Source organism: Pleurodeles waltl, chromosome 6 (genome assembly GCF_031143425.1).
Source record: "Pleurodeles waltl isolate 20211129_DDA chromosome 6, aPleWal1.hap1.20221129, whole genome shotgun sequence".
NCBI classification, from domain to species: domain Eukaryota; kingdom Metazoa; phylum Chordata; class Amphibia; order Caudata; family Salamandridae; genus Pleurodeles; species Pleurodeles waltl.
In genome coordinates this window covers 926,309,867-926,319,706 of record NC_090445.1, presented here as the reverse complement: position 1 = coordinate 926,319,706, position 9,840 = coordinate 926,309,867, and positions in this window count along the sequence as shown.

The window sequence follows — 9,840 nt, the reverse complement described above, 5'->3', positions numbered from 1 at the left end:
AGCCCTGGTTGTCCTGAAATCTGCACTTGCTCTTTAGTCTGCTGCCTTTATTATGAAAGATGACTATAATTGGGCCTTTGAAATTATGTAATTCTGTGGCCACTTCTTTTAATATCCAATTATGAATATGCAGCAATTGCCACGTACTCCACAATTTGCACATTTAGTAAAAAAAAACTAAAAAAAAAACTATTGAAAGTTACTTTTAAAAAGGGGGCACACAGGGTGCTGTGCAATGCAGAGATAGTGCAAAATGTGAAATGTTTGCGCAGGAAAAATGTATTGTATGTTGAAATGGAAAAAAGTGAAATATTAGTGCAATATAATGTTCTCCATTACGCCAGGGAGTTTGCCTTTTCTCAATACATAATTTAATCAAATCCCACATAAAATTTCGGGGCATATTAACAAGCCCCTAGCGCTACTGGAGTTTCACTTTTTGCGACTCTCCAGTGGCTCTGTGCACTGTGACATATTCACAAGGCAGAGTGAAGCCACTTTTTGTGGCTCAACTCGACCTTGTAAATACGGCCCCTTCACATGCAGTACTTTGTTGTGGGCTTTCCACAGCAACAACCATTGCATTTTGACGTAGCCCCAGATTTACAAGAAATTGTGGCCCAGATTTAAGAAAAAGTGGCGCATCAGCTATGATGCACTGCTTTTTTTGCGCCCACTTAACGGCACCTAACAACACCATGGTTGCGATGTATTTAGAATATAGTGCACCATGGCGGTCGTTAGCACAGTAGTGTCAAAAGTTTCCAGGCTGTTTTGCGCTTTGCTACACTACCATCAAAAATGTTCATGCTAGTGCAACAAAGTGCAAGGAGGCCCATAGGTTACTCTGGGTGCATTATTTTAATGCCTGCTCTGTGCAGGAGCTAAAAATGTCCCCAAAAATGGTGCACTGAAATTTTATACATTTCATTGCGCCATTTTAGCAAGCCTCCTAGTGCTGGAACACTCCCTTTTGTATACATTATGCCTCCCACAGGCATAATGTGGTCGCAAGGAGTTATATAATGCATGCATTGCGCCACATTGTAAATTTAGAGACATATTTATGAGTCTCCAGCACTACTGCAGCCTCAATTTTTGTGACTCTCCTGTGGCACAATGCCCAGCATCATATTTACAAGTTGGCTTAAGACATTTTTTGTGGTTTAATGCCACCTTGTAAGTACGACCACTTCACACGCAGCCCTTTGTGTGGAAGGAGTGTGCAAAGGGTGTTGCTCTGGGCATGCTATTGCAACACCTACTGCATTTTGATGCTTCCTCAGATGTACGAGTTTTCGTAAACCTGAGGCAGCACCAATATCTAACGCCACCCCACGGTGTGTGTTGGTAGAAAGAGCAAAATGCCAGACATGATTGTTTATGGGAGGGAAGGTGTCCCTTCCTGCACATAAACAATTATTTCAAAATTACGCTTTGGTACTTCTGTGCGTGATGCATTCTGCAGCACACACAGAAGTGCCAAATCACCTTAAGCAATTGTTTATGTGCAGGAAAGGACACCTTCCCACACATAAACAATCAAACCCCTCAATTCAGACATTCTTGCACGATAGTGCAAGGATGTCTGCATTGGCGCTAGGCAGCTCAATTAAGCACCAGCACCGGGGACAACATAGGGGTGCGTCGTATTCTATTAAATACGGTGCATCACTGCATTGTGAAAATGACAGTGAGGTGCTGCTAATTTTGGCGCAGCATTGTGGTTCCTAATTTTCCATCAAATATGGGCCACAGTGTGGCAGAAAAGCCACTTTAGTGCTGTCTTAGCATAAAACAAAATGGTGCTATGCTGGTGCTACAGTGGCACTAGGGGCTCTTAAATTTGCCCTTGAAATCTTTGGCAGCACCAAAATCTAACACCATCCCAGGGGTGGTGTAAGCATTGCGCAACAAGGAGAAATGCTTTCATTTCTCCTCATTTTTTGCTCTTTCCATGTATGCTGCATTCTGCAGTACACATAGAAAGAGTCAATTGCCATTAAAGATTTTTTTGTGCAGGAAGGTTTGCCTTCCTGCACAAAACAATCCCTCCATCAACACAGCCTTCCATCCACCATAGCGGAAGGGTGGCTGCATTTGCGCTCAGCAGCTAATTCAGTGCCGGCACAGGGGGAAACACAGGGATGCACCTTATTATTACAATAAATATGGTGCATCCCTGCATTTTAGAAGTGACGTGGCACTGCCAATTTTGACATAGGGGCTGTGATGCCTCACTTCTTGTAAATATGCCCCTTCATCTTTCATTTCTACTAATTCTAGTGGCACAGTCTAAAGTTTGACAACAGGTTCTCCTGGTTTGTCAGGAGTGGGAGCATGAGCAAAAAAAAAACACAACGATCGATTGATTTCTATTTTCTAGAGTCTCACAGGATTTTTGACTAATTGATAGTTGGCTAATGATTCATTGGCCAAGCATCAGTATGCAGATAGGAACAAAAAATAATCAGAGGTAGCCAAACAAGGGGCTTATTCACAAGCCCCTTGCAACACTGGTGCATCACATTTATGATGCCACAGCTACTTAGAGCACACATCCACATCTACTAGACCATGCAAAGCAAATTTGCATGGCTTTACACTACCTCATAGATATAGTGTAAGGAAACACACTGCAAGTCGCTCTGTTGCCTTACTCTGCATCAGGGGGACATTTCTTGTGTGTTGCAGTGGGTTTTCCCATGCAACACCCATGGGTTCTTATGCATTCCCCGATTTGCAAGGATCTGTTAACTTGAGACTGTGTAAAAACTGTACGTCTCAGTAAGGGAGGCGTAACAAGGAGAAACATCTTTATTTCTCCTCAGATTTTGCTCTTTCTATGTGTGCTGCATTGTGAAGCACACATGGAAAGAAAGAAAAACGCCTCCATGGATTGTTTTTGTGCAAGGAGCAGTTCCTGCCTGCATAATAGCAATCCTGCCAACAACACAGAAACCCTTGCACCATGGTGCAAGAGTGTCTGCATTGGTGCTAAGCATCAAATTGTGAACTGATGCTGGTTGAAAGGGTAAGAATTCACCATATCTCGTAAATATAGAGCTTTCCTGCCCATTCAAGATGGCATGCAGCAGCGCAGCAATATTAATTTCAGCACTGCTCTGTGCCAAATAATTGTAAATATGCCCATGGATTTCTATTTAGTCTTCAGGGACTTAGACATTAAAAGTTAAGCAATTAAGGTTACAGCCATATTCTCAAACCTCAGTCCTCTAGTGACTAAAATTGGGAACAGGATTCCTGTTATAACACCTAGCTAATCAGTCCTACTAAAAAAACAAAATCAAGTTTGTTTTTAGCTAAAATCTATTTCGACTTTTTTTGTAATACGTGGGACTGTTTTAAAGCTCATGTTAGTGGATCTTTATTGTCCTGTATTGCAAAGGAAAAAAGTAGCATCAAGAACAGACTGAATATCTCACTGCCAAATTGAAAGCAGCCACCTCCCTAAAGGAAGAATGGGCTACACTATGAGAAATTAAAATATCAAGAGAAGAGTAAAATTAGAAAACTTCTTGCCTGGTAGGGTAAAAGTAGAGGCAATCAAGAAATAGGCCCTCATTACGACTTTGGTGGTCTTTTCTCAAGACCGCCAAACCACGTCTGCCAGATGACTGCCAGTGCTGGTGGTCTTCGGACCACCATATTATGAGTGCTGATGGATTTCCGCCATAAATCAGGTGGAAATCTGTCAGCAGTTGTGCTGGCGGTCTGCGCTGATGAGGCGGTCCCACCACCAGCACCGCCATGCCACACCAAAGGGAGGCCGCAAGCCGTATTACAACCAGTAATACGCCGTGGCGGTGTACTGATGGCAGGGAGCTGCCAATGGTGGAAACGCAGGGATCCATCCCCTCCTAAATTACTTTCTCGATGGACGAGGTAAGTGGATCATCCGATAGAAGAGGGGGTGTTGAGTGAGTGTGTGTGGTGTCTATGTGTAATTGAATGCGGGGGGAGAGGGTGTTGAATGTGTGCATGTGTGGATGCATGTTTGAATGTATGATTGAGGGCTGTGAGAAAACAGGGCTGATTGCAGAGCCCCCCTAACTTTTTGCCCCCATTTTTTCACTTTTTGCTGGTGTTTTCCTGATGCTGATGGTGCCCTTGGTACTGCTAACCAGTCACAGGGCCTGTGCTCTGTGTAAAACGAGTATGCAAATTAGGCTAATTATAATTCGCTATGTTCACTTACCTATAAGTCCTTAGTATATGGTAGGGCATGTAGGTTTAGGGACCCCAGCATAGGTAGTGCACCCATGGGTACATTGCTGAGGTGCCCAGTGTCATCGTAAAGGCAGGCCTGCCTTGCAGGCTGCTTTTAAATTAAAGTAAACTCAACTTTGTAGTTCCGAAGTCTTGAATTACCTTATCTTTACATATATGTCACCCATAAGGTGTGCCCTATGTGCCCCTAGCATTGGGTGCCATGAAACTATCAGCACGGACTTTATAAAAATAGTTTTATAAACCCTGTTGAGGTAAAACAACCACATTTTTCCCCTCAGTGTAGTGAATGGCCTCCATAGGCTGACATAGGGAGACTTTATTTTAATTAACAAAGTCCCATTAAGTGGCAGGTACCTCAAGTTTGGTATAAAATTAATTGTTATAATAAATCCCACAACTTACAATTGTCAGATTTCATATAATAGGTTCAGGTAAAGAGCTTTAAACTCTACTTCAAATGTTGCCAGCATCAGCTCTGTAGTGCCCTTCTCTGGCCAGCCTCTGACAGCCTGGCCAGGCTGCCTTGATGAGGTGTGAAGTGGCCTGGGCTGAATACAAAAGATGTGCCTGGGGGAGGAGAACTGCCTCAGCAGATGGGGAAGCAGGAAGAGGGGGAGGCTGTTGAACTGGTTTTCAAAGGAAGGGAAGGACATTTGGAACAACCCAGTACCTCCCTCACATCCTGCAACCCCATGATTAGATTAGGAGAGGACAGGAGAGGAGAGGGTTGTGTTTAACATTTTCAGCCACACCAGGAGGTGGGCTCAGCCAGATGTAACCTCCAAAAATCAGTTTCAACCATGATAGAGTTTTGAACAGTGTTGCTCCCTGGGGTTGATTTTTGCCACACTTCCCAGGAAGTGGTCATCATAGGGGAAGGACCCTGCATCTGATTGGAGAACGAGGACCCCTCTGTTTTTCACCCAGGAGCAAGGATAAATATGGCAGAGCTGCACCCACACCTCAGATCCCTACCACATCCCTACAAGAAACAAGACAAAGAAGAAGAAGGACTGCCCTGCTGGATCCCTGAGCTGCACCTGGACACTGCACTCTGAAGGACTGCACCGGCTGCACACTTGGGCTTCACCGCTAAAAGGACTTTGCCTGTCTTCTACTGCTTCAATAAGGGACTCCCTGTTTGCTACATCTACAAAAGAGCTGGCCAGAGTCCCCTGCATCACTGCCTGCAAGCAGAGCCCAGCTGACCAGAGTCCAGTGTCCATTTGAAGATTCTGACCAGGTGCATTCTGGGAATTGTAGTCCCAACTCCCAAAGAGCAACTCAGAGCTTCTGGAGCCTTGTATCTAGTTGTGGACACTTCAAGGACCCAAAAAGGACCTCTGGGAGAAGATCCAGATATTTGGAGACACTTGGAGCAACTCCATAATTTGAAGATGTGCATTGTGGGAGTTGTAGTCCCAGACCCCAAGAGGCAAACCAGAGCCTCTGAAGCCTTGGCTGGTGCTGTAGATCACTTTCCTGAATCAAGAAACACTTCTGAAAGTGTGACAGTGTTACCTCGTGGGTGTTCTGAACTCTGGATGTTGTCCCTTTCCAGCGTAACCTTTTTTAACCCTTTGAGCGCTAGTTGTTTCTATGCGCTAGAAAACATTAATTCCTTAAGCAATCATATCTCTGGTTCCCCTTATCGGATTTTAATCATTTGGTGTCATTTTAAAGATAAAAATATAATCTAAATGTAAAAATTGGTGTCAAAATTTTATTGTGTTTTGTGTTTTACTTATTTACTGTTTTGTGATTTTTTAATGCTTTACACACTTGCCTCCTAAGTTAAGTCTTGTCGCTCCTTGCCAAGCTACCAAGGGTTGAGCTGGGTTTAATTTATTGAGATGTAACTGGACCTAAGTGGAAGTTAGTGGCCTATTGGTAGGTGTAGGTGCTTACCTGCCCTTACAAATAATACACTTTCCAACAAGGGCTGAGTGGGGGTGCATGTTTGAATATATGAATGCGAGGTTGAGTGGGGGTGCATGTGTATTTGTGTGAATGCATGGGCAAGTGGGGGTGCGTGAATGCATTGTGGAAGGGGTTGTGTATGCATGCGTGCTGCGGTGTATGTGTGAGTGTGAATGGGCGTGTATGTGGAGTTTGCGTGGGGGTGTGTTTGTGTTCATGTAGGAGTGTTTGGCTGCATGTGTGGACGTATGTTGATGTGTGTGCGAGTGTGTCCTGGTGACAGGAATGCTTATTCCAGTTGCCAGGATGCAAGACCACTAGCATTTTGCTGGCGTGGTGCGACTGCCAGGAAAATGTTGGCGGTCTCCCACCTCGTAATACCGCTGGCAGTATTGCGGGATCCACCGTGCTTGAGGTACTCACCTTCAGCACAGCGGACCATGGAAAAGCGGTGGGACAGACGGGGATTCATCGGTTTGGCTTCGGCCAAACCCATGACCTCGTAATGTGGCGGTTTTCACCGCAGCCCTGTCAGCAGTGTGACCGCCACCGTAGCAGTCTTTGAACCACAAGGGTCATAATGAGGGCCATAGTTATATAAAACATCAAGATGGGCTTGGAAGTGAATAAGCTGGAAGAAGTCCCCTGGGCTTCCGATAGAATGTCTGCAGTTCTCTACTGAAGGTCATAGTTCACTCAAAAATGTATGTCTAAACCAACATCAATTGAACCAATAACATATTTGTACTCTCAACAAAGACATATGTTTCAGCTCTGATTTGATTATCTGAGGAAATTAAGGCTATATAAAATGTAATCTCTCAGTCCAGATGGCATTAATAATGATCTATGCAACTGATTCAAGAATTTCTGTGCTCCACTGCTGCTAAGACTATTTAAATGTATGATGGTTCAAAGTATTCAAACTATCGTCAAGGAAAAAAATGTATGTACTTTTTTCAATACAATCAAAAGACACAGGAAGTGCATCTCCCACTACCCCATCAATCAGTGTTCTAAATACTGATTAAACGGTATACAACAAAATTCTAGCTAACTGTTTTGCTGCAGTGATCTTAAATGGGGTTGAGCTGATCAAACTGGGTTTTTCCTAGAGTGCTTTTACCCATTGATTATAAGAAGAATGTTAAATACCATAACAACCCAGGGATACGTGTCTTATTGCCTTGTGTGTTGAAATATACAATCTGGTGAACTGAGAATAATTGCGGACTACCGATGGTAGGATTGGGGATCCTTCAATTTCATCATATTAATCACTAGGATTAATAAAGGAGATCCGGCAAGACCTTAGGATAATAAGAACCAGGTGCATGATATGATTTGAACTTAGGGAGGGCAGGTATCTCTTCCTCATTCGCCAGTTTTGTTCACCTACACTGGCGACATCATCTGCATACACTGCTTACAATTCATATTGGACACACAGCAACCTTACACTGACTTTGGCATCAGAACAAATATTAGAACAGGGGAACACATACACTGGGTCAGGGTGCGAACCTGACGAAAGAAGCTCTATACTGCTCTGAAGTAAGAACCTCACTACACCAACCCCTGAAACGTGCCAATAATTGATGCTATATTTCATTAACATCGGAACTTTTAATACACTGAAGCACTCAAGTGTAACATATTCAGCAGAGCGAGAATAAGGTGACACTTTGAAAAATGGGAGTGGCACTCAAATAATGGATCCATAGACTTACTAACACTAAAGCTAGAACAGACCAATACTTCGGTAGCCGAATCAAAGGTACGTGGTCAATATACCGTGCAAAGAGTTCTTCTGTATTTCCAACATTTGCTATACCTCCATTCAGGCGTTCAAGTAAAATTACATCTGAAACTACTTACCTATGCAAATACACAGCTGCACCTACCCTAACATACATCAGTAGGAAAGGTAATATTCTTCGAATTTCATCATGGAGTAAACAGGTAACAGATTGACACTGATGTGGCCATATGGTGAAGACATTTAGGCACATATTTATACTTTTTTAGCGCCACGTTTGTGTAATTTTTTGACAAAAACAGCGCAAACTTCCAAAATTGTATTTTGGAAGTTCGCGCCCATTTTGCGTCACAAAACGACGCAAATGCGCCGCTATAAAAGTATAAATATGGGCCTTAGGCTGTGAAAATGCCAATGCCACCAAACAGTAACCTCATCCATGGCAAAAAAAGACACTCTGACACAAAGAAACTACTATTTTGGGTTGCAAACATGCATACACAAAGTCAAGTCAGATACAAACAAAAAAAGGCAGATTGAACAACAGAGGGCAACATGCCTTAGAGCCAGAAACTCATCTATAGATCCTGGGGGCGTTACTCGGTAGCAGGAACACCTGCTTCACAAATTTTGCATTACCATTAATAATTCAAATTCAAATACAGAAGCCCAAATGGATCTCAAATAACCGACGTGAATAGAAATGAATAGCAAGCACAGAGACGTATAAAAGAATACTAGTGTTAGTGAACCTACAGGACAATTAACATTCTGACTGTATCCCTGAGAGGACACCTTTGTTGGCCCGGGGTAGATCATAAATATCAAGGCCAAAGATAACCATACTTGCTTACTCGCCAGACTCACTGCTCAAACTCGCATGGATTGGTAGACTGTGTCAAATCCTGACCACCCTATTCAGACACCCTCTGGTTTAACTCACAAGTTCACATTGCGCACAGAAACAGCAAGCATGCGTGCAAAAGGTCTGAGAAGAGTGGTCTCCCTGGCAAGAAACACATCGATATTATGTCCTAGACTACAATGACAAAGAGAAAGCCAGAACTGCGCACAGAGGGAAGGAAGTGCCTGATATTCAGCACGAGAACACATCCACATTGGATTCGTGGATAGGTAGAAGGCAGGGCCTCTGTTTGAATAACCCTCCTCTAGTATAAGGTATGAACACTCTGAGACAACCAACTGCAGGAAGAAGCCATTGTAATTGTGTATGTTGAACTACACAAAAACGCACATTACGTGCAACGAAGGTAAAGAACAAGAATGTATGCTGAAACAAAACAAGAATAAGACTACTGAAAATCATGGTAGGTAATAAGTACATGCTTGTCTATATGTAAAAACAATCTTTTCAATAACAAGCTACCAGAAACCAAAAGGGTGTAAATGTATACATGTTGAGATAAGAAACCCAACTGGTGACACATTAACATTCATCTGAGTTAAAAGAACTAAGGGCCATATGTATAAAAGCTTTTTCCCATAGACACAGAATGGGTAAAATCCTTTCGTACATCTGGCCCTAAGACATGACTTACAATATAAAAAACAATTACGTAACACATTTGCGACCGAAAAACTTCACCAATAACTTCATATAAAGAGTTTGGATAAAATTGCGCATAGTAAACACGCACAGCGGGGCATATTTATACTCCATTTGCACCGGAATTGCGTCATTTTTTTTGACGCAATTCCGACGCAAAACTAACTCCATATTTATACTTTGGCGTTAGACGCGTCTAGCGCCAAAGTCCATGGAGTTTGCGTCATTTTTTAGCGTGGGCACCTACTTTGCGTTAATGATATGCAAGGTAGGCGTTCCCGTCTAAAAAATTTACTCCGAGGCATGTGCGCCGTATTTACACTCCCGGGCAAAATTCACG